The sequence below is a fragment of the Mus musculus genome, chromosome 1 (assembly GCF_000001635.26).
Source record: "Mus musculus strain C57BL/6J chromosome 1, GRCm38.p6 C57BL/6J".
NCBI lineage: Eukaryota > Metazoa > Chordata > Mammalia > Rodentia > Muridae > Mus > Mus musculus.
Genome location: NC_000067.6, coordinates 182,920,740 through 182,930,784, shown reverse-complemented (window position 1 = coordinate 182,930,784; position 10,045 = coordinate 182,920,740).

Here is a 10,045-nt window from a genome sequence, read left to right as displayed (position 1 = left end):
AACTCTAAGGCTGAGGCAGGAGAAGAGCTGAGGATGGGCAGAGCCCTAGAACTCACTGGCTAACCAGTTAAGCTGGTCAGTGGCTTCCAGGTTCAGTGAGAGAAAGAGATCCTGACTCAGAAGATATGGAGGAGAGTGATAGTGTTGGGGACTGCCAGGTTCCAGCCCATTGTGGTGGAAAGAGCACGAAGCAGTGTCATGAGAATTACTGGAGCATCATGGGACAGGAAGCAGATAGAACACTGCACTTAGCTAGCTGGCTTTCTTCCCATCCCATCTCCAGCCCATGGGATGATGCCACCCACATTTAGCAGAGATCTTTTCCTTTAGTAACCCTTTCAAGGAAGGCCTTTACAAATGCACTTAGAAGTGTGCTCTCTCAGTCCAATCAAACTGACAACCAAGAAGAAAGAGCATAAGGTACGCTCTATTGTAGCTAGTGTCTCAGGGAAGGAGAAGAACTTCAATTATCAGGTTCTGGAGTAAATACTTTGTTTCCTTGTTGCAAAATAAAGGCAATGTTTCTACATTATTGTTTCAAGTGCTTGACAAAACAAAACAAAATCAAAAGCAAAACAAAAACAAAAAGCACACACAAGTAACTTTGTTTGCTTCCTTCATTTTTGTTTTTCAGACCCAGTCTCCCCAAGTAGCTCAGCCTGGTCTGGAGTCTGAAGTAATCCTCCTGCCGCAAGCTTTCCGAGTGCTGACATTATAGGTATGAGGCATCATGGCTGCACTCCTAGAAACTCTTCTGCACGATTCACACCCTGTGAAGAAGCCTTGTACTCAGCCTTGTCTCTTTTCACTCAATGCCCAGGGTCAGTTGAAAGCAGTGCAATGAAGGAACCCAGCTTACACTGGGAAGGTGGAAGAAGCAGAAGATGGGGGAAGGGTTCAGTTTGTCCTCTTTTGGGGGAAATGTCAGCATATCTGTAGAGCACCTTGCTTAGTTCTGGCACTCGCTCACACACTCTGAGATAATTGTTTCCTTGCATGCCCTACAGGGCTGAGTTAATCCATGAAAGCCACCCCCCTCTTCTTCCTCCTCGTCCTCTTTTCTCTTCCTCTTTCCCTCATTTTATTCCATTTCTTTTTGTGTAACTCTGTGTTCATGGTTTGTGCAGCTGTGTGAGCCCACATACAGGTACAGAAGGCAAAGAAGGATCTAGAAGTCCTGTTCTATAACCCTCTGCTGTACTCCCTTGAGATGGGTTCTGTCATTGGACCTGAAGCTTATCAGCTTGGCTAGGCTGTCTTTGTCTGCCTCACTTCCCCCAGTGCTGGGCTCGTAGAGCCATGCCCAAGTGTAACATGGATGCCCAGGATTCAAAAGTGGGTCCTTGTGCTTGCGAAGCAAGAATTCTTATCTACAGAACCGTATTCTCAGCCTGAAAATAGCAGTGCTTCTTTTAAGAAGCACATATACTGTAGAAGTTTGCATCATCACAATCGATACTACAGCATCTCTTCCATTTACCATGGCACACAAATCAAGGAGAATTCTCAATAAAAGCTGTGCTCCTGACTTGGGAAAAAAAAAAAAAAAAAAGAAGCACATTTACACTCAGGGGACTTTGCAGTCCATCACGAGTTGACATGGTGGCCAGAGTCTAAAGGCAGATGTGTGCAGCTCTACTTAGTATTGAAAGAGGTGAAGCACTTTCTCTCTCTCTCTCTCTCTCTCTCTCTCTCCCTCTCTCTCTCTCTCTCACCCTCTCTCTCTCTCTCTCTTGCTCTCTCGCTCTCTCGCTCTCTTTCTCTCTTGCTGTCTCTCTCTCTTATGTGCATTGATTTACCTGCATGTATGTCCGTGTGAGGGAGTTAGATCCCCTGGAACTGTAATTACGGTCAGTTGTGCGGTGGGAGCTGGGAATTTAGCCCCCGTCTTCTGGAAGAGCAGCTAGCGTGCTCTTAACCACCAAGCCAGCTCTCCAGGTCCAGGTAGAGTGTTCTTTAAGCACTTATTTTAGTTAACATTACAAAACCAGCACCGAGGGCAGACTCAGGAAAGCAGATGCTGAAATGAAAAGTTGATTTATTGACAGTGCTTCCCTGAGAAAAGAGGAAGTGGGGAAAGTGAGGGCTGGAATAGGAAAGAGCAAGAGAGTGCCGAGCAAGAACGGCTTTAGACAGAGTGCCTCAACCCTATCAGTTCTACCTCGACAGCTTCCCAGACCAGAAGAGTAGAAGGAGAGACGTGTTAGAAAAAAGGGAGACCAAAGCCAGGGAAGGATGGGGAAAAGGGATCCTTAGGGATCCATGAGAAACCTGGCTGAGCGCTCATAAAGTCAACGCATGTGCAGTGACTTGGCAGTTCCGAGCGCTACAACAGGCAGCAGCTCGGTCAACCCAGGGGTCCCAGGGAGACTCAGCTCCATGTTTCTGATCACTGGTGCAAACCCTGACTCACACTACCCAGCACTCTTGTGAAACCCATCAAGGTGAGACTCCAGAAGAACTTAAGATTCACTCATTATTCCACTGATCATTACACAGTCAACATTGCAAATTGTCAGCTGAAGGAAAAGGAAACTAGAACCCTGGAATCGGTTGCAACTCTGCCATCTCTCTTTGTGGCAGTAAACTCGGTGTTTTTCTTGTGCTAGCATCTTGGTGAGCCACAGATGGATCTGCCTGGGAGACCACAGATGCATCACGGAGGAAGGAAAAGATGCGACATACCGACTCAGTCCTCAGCTTCCTGCTCATTTGCTGCTGTCGCAAAGCTCCCTCATTCACCACTGTGCAGAGCACACTTGCCCTTTCTGTTTGTGTTGCCACGTTCCCCTCAGTACAGCCAATGCCAGGGTTGACGAAAAGAACCTAGGAGATGACTCGGCCAGTGAGGGACCCTACCCCCACAATAAGGTAGAGAGCAATTGAGGAAGATAGCCAACATCAACCTCTGATCTGCACGTACACACACACCATGAAAAACAATAATAGAGAAAGTTGGGGAGAAGTGGCTTCTGGCTTTTTTTGTGCTGTGCCTTTAAAACAAAGAGCTATCTGTATCCGAGGCAACAGCTATGCCAGCTATGCCATCAGACTGCATACATTGTATCCATATATTAAAGAGATGCCCTGCACCTCATAAAATGTATGGCTATTATGTATCAACAGAAAATATCTATTTATAAACTATTCCAATGCAAGGTCCTGTCTCTTAAAGCTGATGTCTCCTCTGCTCCTGAGGATGGCTCGTGAGTGGGAAGGCCTGAAAGACACAGATGAGAAGACAGATTGCCATCCAGAGAGGAGTGAGGGGAGGCCACAGTGCTGACCCAGGCTGATGTTCTGGTATGCTACAGACCTAGGTTCAAAGCCAAGCAGTGCTGTTCATCTGGTGTCACTTTGGCAAGTCATTTCTTTTCTGTCGGCCTCAGCTCCTTTATCTTGCTGTAAGATGAGGGTTCATAATGCCCACTTGTGTTATCAAAGCATAAGCATTTTATTATATTTATTTATTATATTTTATGGTGGAGTGCTTATCAGAGTGGCTGGCAAGAGCTCGGTAAGTAGGGACGAGCTGAGAAAAACATCCACTTCATGGTGTGTGTGGCTTGCACAGGACAAAATGCTGTTGCCCCCTCATCGTCTGTAGTTACAAGCAATCCTTTTACCACCACCACACATTGAGAGTCCCTCTTTCTGTGGTTTCCTGCGGAATAATTGGTCTGTGTTCCTATTGTGTTTGAGATCCACCCATGTTGTTCCATGATAATAGCTTTATTCCAAACAGCCGCTATTGCCCACACTCCAAATGTCTGTCAGCAGGTAGGTAGTAAAAACTTAACCAAAAAGAGAAGTCTGGTCTTCACCCTTGGCTACTCAGAGTTGATCCCTAGGCTGTTGAAATGTAGCTTGGCAGCTTTGGCCAGCAAGCATCCCAACTACAGTTATTGTTATTTTTTAAGAAATAAAACAGGGTCTCATGTAGACCGGGCTGGCTGTAAACTCCCTATATATTTGAGAATGACCTTGAACTTCGAAGCTTTCTGTTTCTACCTGCCAAATGTTTAGATTATAGTTATAATTCCCCATGCATGTATTATTTTAGGATCAAAGCCAGGGATGTGCCAATGCTAGACAAGTACTCTGCCCAGCCCGGACTATGATTTATGATGGGCCGTCTGGGAGGAGCTTGTGAGTCACATCGACAGTCACATGGACACTACAACATCGAATATGAGACTCAGGTAGACTTCTTTGTTTGTTTGTTTGTTTGTTTTTGTTTTTGTTTTTGCTTTTTCAAGACTAGGTTTCTCTGCATAGCTCTGGCTGTCCTGGAACTCACTCTGTAGACCAGGCTGGCCTCAAACTCAGAAATCCGCGTGCCTCTGCCTCCCGAGTGCTGGGATTAAAGGCGTGTGCCACCACACCCGGCTCGGGTAGACTTCTTGAGCCCCAGTATCTCATGCACATGAGGAACACAGGCGACGTGAGAAACTCAATCTGTAAGCTGACTTAACATCTGGAGCCCACTTGTCCCCGGGTTGGACTCTGGTTCATAGAAATACCACAAAAAATTCCAGGAAGAAACTGCCCTGGGCCCAACCCAATCAGTGAATAGAAGGAAAGTAACACCCCCCCCCCCCAAATCACAGAGGTTATAGATAAATGGATCAAGTTGGCTGAAGTCATCCCTGACCAATCCCTACATGCCAAGATACCCCTTGCCATAAGGCAACTGCTAGGCTAGAGACTTCTATTTCCTGCTCAAACTATAATTAAGACTCAGGGCTCTCGGCACGAATCTGCTGTGTCTGAGGAACCTGAGGGTCCAAGCTTAAGCTTGAGTAAAGGCTCTTTGCTTTTGCATACAGATTCAGACTCCTGGTGGTCTTTGGGGACCCTGATATCTGAGCACAAGACATAGTGCTATACATTGATGCTGGGAGAGCAACAGGTCTCTGAAGGCAATGTGTCTCTGAGAACAAGGGAGAATTTTGCTCTCTGCAGTAAAAGCTTTGGCCAGTTCTGATTCTTATCCATTCATAGTGTGCCTTCAGTTGTTGAGTATGGGGATCGCCTGAATCCTACAAGCCTGAAAGCGATTGCGGAGACCCTTCACTCTGTCTACAGCTAGCTGATAACAAACGAAGATATCCTGGATCTGCTTCAGTTTGCCCTCGGCATCTGGATTGAGAGCAGGCTTGTGGGGTCTTCTCCTCTAGACTTTGTTCTCTTGTTAGATTCCTTGCAAAGGAATGGGCAAATGTTGGTGTATACAGAAGAGGTTAGCCGAGAGATTTAAAGTGAAATGAGGCACTGACATGCGTGGGTACCTCAGAAGCACTGAGCTGCAGGACAGTGGTTCTCCAGGCTCTGATTCAGCAACACACGACGCAGTGACTTGTGGACTTACTGTGTGGAATTTCCATGCCTGTAAATGAAGATAGCATCAGAATTAGAACTTAGTGCCCTGGGGGCGGGGGGATAGAAGTGTAGGAAGGGAAGATGTTTCCAGACATAAAGTACCTTGGAAAGACAAACATGATAGGTCCTTTAGCACTGAGGGGCTGGAAGATGTAGCCAGAACACTGGCTGGCCAGCTGATGGGAGCCTGCAGAAATCTGGTTTCATTCCATAAGTTACGTGAAGCTCCTGGAGTTTCAGGAGCCAGAAGAGTTTGCTCTGTGATGAGCACAGGGGTTGATGGAGTTGTTTTATATCACTGAAACAAACTAAAAGCCAGGCGTGGTGGTGCACGCCTTTAATCCCAGCACTCGGGAGGCAGAGGCAGGCAGATTTCTGAGTTCGAGGCCAGCCTGGTCTACAGAGTGAGTTACAGGACAGTCAGGGTTACACAGAGAAACCCTGTCTCGAAAAACCAAAAAAAAAAAAAAAAAAAAGAAGAAGAAGAAGAAGAAGAAGAAGAAGAAAGAAAGAAAGAAAGAAAGGAAGAAAGAAAGAAAGGGAGGGAGGGAGGAAGGAAGGAAGAAAGGAAGAAAGAAACTAAAGAAATAGGAGGCAAAAAAAAAAAAATCTAGTGTAAATCCCCAAAAAGGGTTAGGGGAAAGGTAGTGAGTCCTGAATATGGCAGTCAGCAATCAGTAGAAATTTCAATATCTAATAAAGTATTGTAATTTTTGATGGTAACTCTATCCAAAGATAGATTTTTGTATCAAGTACATATAGCCAAACAGGTATATCTCAGTAGGACAAAACTTCCCTAAAATAGTGATGCTGACTTGTTATATCAACTTAGCACATGCTAGAGTCATCGAAGAGGAGGGAACCCCAGTTGAGAAAATGCCTCCCTAAGACCATGGGATCTCCCCCTTCCTAAGATGGGGAGAGTCTAGCTAATTGTGGGTGGGGCCTTGGGTTCTATAAGAAGGCAGGCTGAGTAAGTCATGTGGAGCGAGCACCCCTCCATGGCCTCTGCATCAGCTCCTGCCTCTGGGATCCTGCTCTGGCTTCTTTAAACGATGGACCACAATGTGAAAGTGTAAGCCAGCTCGCTTTCAGTCAGAGCGTTTCATCATAGCAAAGTGACCCTAACTAGGACAGTAATATTTCTTCATTAGGTGCACTGAACTTGGAAATGGTCAGATTGTGTTCCACCCCGATCCATCCCAGCATCCCATCTGATTAGTCTGTATCTATTTTAAAAACTAAGCTGGTCATGGCCACTGGATTTCTTCTCTGCCCTAACATGATTCTTCCACTGCCTGTGAGGCAGCCACTCCTCTGAGGGCACTGCCATTTCTGCAGAGCTACAAAGGGCTGTAGCTGCCGGTGTGACTGACAGACTGGCTGTGAGGCGAGACAGCAGGTTTGGGAACTGCCCGTGCCTTTCAGGGTACGTGGTCGTGAGGTTATTTTGTCCTATGCGATATCCTACTTTATAAATTAGACAAATGTCTCCAGATTTGTATGCTAGAACCTGGTCCCCCTTTGTGATGGTTTCAGGAAATAGACATTAGGGAAGGTGGTTGTATCTTAAAGCAAATTGGCTTCAAGTGAGATCACTGCCCTTTTAAGAGAGGCACTGCAGAGCACCCTTGTCTCATCCGCCGTGTAAAGTTAGAGTGTGAAGATGCCACCTAGGAGGTAGTGGGCTCTCACAAGACCCTGGATCTGCTGGTGCCTTGACCCTGAACTTGCAGCCTTTAGAATGGAGCACTTCTTCTAAGACAAACAGCTCTACCTGCTGAGGGTTTATGCTCCGATAACCTTACCAAAATATCACTCGCTGGAAGCTACCTTAATCTATGGGTGGAGAAAGAAGCTTGGGAGGAGAGCCATGGTCACACGAATGGAAAGACTTCCTTCTGGTCACTCTCCTCCGTCTTGTTCTCCTGTCCACCTCTGTCTGTCCTACGTAGCACTCAGCTTCCAAAGGCATCATTTGTTACTTATGTCCTTCCTGATAATACACCCTGAGCCCTCTGGGCTAACACAAAACTCCAGAGAACCTTCATACATATGTGGGTCTTCCTGTACGATTGGAAGCTTGCTTTCCAAGGGTAAAATGATAGATGCAGGCAACGAGAGCAGACAGAGGGCAGAGCAAGACTTTATGCATACATTGCCTCAACCTCTGATTCACTGCGCCTGTGCCAGGAGAGAGAAAGGTGAGGTAATTCAACCATGGCCACACACACACACACACACACACACACACACACACACACACACACACACAAAACAAAGGTCAGGGCTGAAGTCTGACCCCAGAGCCTCTAGCACTGTTAGCCATGGTGCTTGGGGCATTTGGGGAACAAGAAATGAGGAAGCAGAGGAGGAGACGGATGCTTAAGCCTTCAGGCATTGCTGAATGTTGTCAGGGAAGACTAAGAAAAGAAGTGGGGATAAGCAAAATAGCATCCCTGCCAAGCCGGTGCACACAAGCTGGCACAGTCAAGACCCTGCTTCCCCAAGGAAGGTTTCATTGTGTTACAAAATAACCATGAACCAAAATGGCTGCTGTGCTCAGGACGGTAGGAGTGGCTTCCTCAACTCTCCTAGTAAGAACAATTAATTCCCCAGAAGGCACTCAAGTCCCGAGATGCTGATTTTTTTTTTTCCCTGTGAGTTCTCACCCTGGACAGATGAATTTTTCATAAAGACTTTGTCTGTAATCTAGAGAAACGTGTACAGCCATCCAGCCAGTCTTGGAGGCTCTGACAGCTCAATGGACCAGGAAAGAATCCCTATCCACGCTGTCTCTGAGTGAATGGTGGGGTTGCTGGGAGCTAGGGGAGCAGACTGGAGGAGAGGGTAGGTGGCTGCAGAGACAGACAGAGCTTTATAAATAACCTGTTCCCCCCTCTGCCTTAGAATCACAGAGCCGTGACTGGCTGCAAAATTAAAGAAAGAGGAGGCAGCACCCCAGAGAAACTAATGTGTCAGGAGGGGCAGGCCATGCAGCTGATGAGCTGGACATTCAGGATAATGACAACCAGGTAAACAGCTCCCAAGAGGAGTCCAGAGCCCCGGCTTGGGGAGAGTGGGGAGAGACAGAGACCCATGAATAGCCTATATATATCTTGCAATTCCTCTGTTGTTCTAACCTAATCAAATTAGACTCTGTGTGTGTGTGTGTGTGTGTGTGTGTGTGTCTGTGTGTGTCTGTGTGTGTCTGTGTGTGTCTGTGTGTGTCTGTGTGTGTGTGTGTCTGTGTGTGTCTGTGTGCTCGCATCTGCATGAAAGCTTGCATAGCCTTACAGTATTCCTGCCAATACAGTTCTTTGTTCATTTTCTATGTATGTATGTATGTATGTATGTATGTATGTATACATGTATGTATATATGTATGTATGTGTGTATGTATGTATGTATTCACTTTACATCTCTATCGAAGTTCCCTTTCCTTGCTCTCCTTCCAGTCCCTCCCTCACATACCCCTTCCCTGAGTAACCCCTCTCTTCTCCTCAGAGAAAACAAGTGCCCCCCCCCCTTGGGTACCAACCCACCCTGGCACATCAAGTCACAGCAGGACTAAACATATCCTCTCCTACTGAGGCCAGAGGAGGCAGCCCAGCTAGGGGAAGGGGATCCTATGGTAACAGAGTCAGAGACAGCCCCTGCTCCAGTTGTTAGGGGACCCACATGAAGACCACGCTGCACATCTGCTACAAATGTGTATAGGGCCTAGGTCCAGCCCCTGCACGATCTTTGGCTGGTGGTTTAGTTTCTGTGAGCCCCTACTTTCTCAGACTTGGTATCCTTGACCCTTCTGGCTCCCTCAATCTTTCTCCCGACTCTTTCCGACTCTTCCACAAGTCTCCCCAAGCTCCACCGAATGTTTGGCTGTGAGTCTCTGCATCTGTTTCCATCAGCTGCTGGATGAAACCTCTCAGAAGACAGTTATGCTAGGCTTATGTCTGCAAGCACAGCAGAGTATCATTAATAGTGTCAGGAGTGGGCTCTATTCCATGGGATGGGTCTCAAGAGGGGGCAGTCATTGGTTGGCTGTTTCCTCAGTCTCTGCACCATCTTTATCCCTGTACTGACTCCTTTTGTTTTCAGACATCATTCCAAAGCTTTTCTGTAGGGAATAAGGTCCTCCACTTTGACACCTTGTCACGTTTTCCAAGAATGGAGAGGTGGTGCTGAGAAGAAACCGAGCAGAGACTACACCAGACCTGGAACAGCAACAGTCCCTCGAGAAAGCCTGGGAGCTTCTCACAGAGCTTGCCTTGGGTAGTCAAGACGAGCAAACCCACTCACTCAAAACTGTGCCCTTGCACGGACAAATGCTTCCTGGTGTTGTCTAGAGTAGAGAGGTTTGTTTAAGGGACGACTACAAATTAGTCAGGAGGTCTGGGAGGTGGCTCTGGCTTGATGCGCAAGCATGAGGACCTGGCTTTCAATCCCTAGCACCTACATAAAAAGCTGGGTGGGATGCCGGTGCTTGCCATCCCAGGGCCGGGGCAGCCAGCAGAGGTAGGCAGAGCCCTGGTGCTCACCAGGCAGCTGGCCTAGCCTGATCCTAAGGTCCCAGCGAGAGGCCCTGTGCCCAAAACCAAGGTAAGACAGACAGTATCCGAGAAACACTTGAGGCTGACCTATGGCCTCCATAAACATTTGC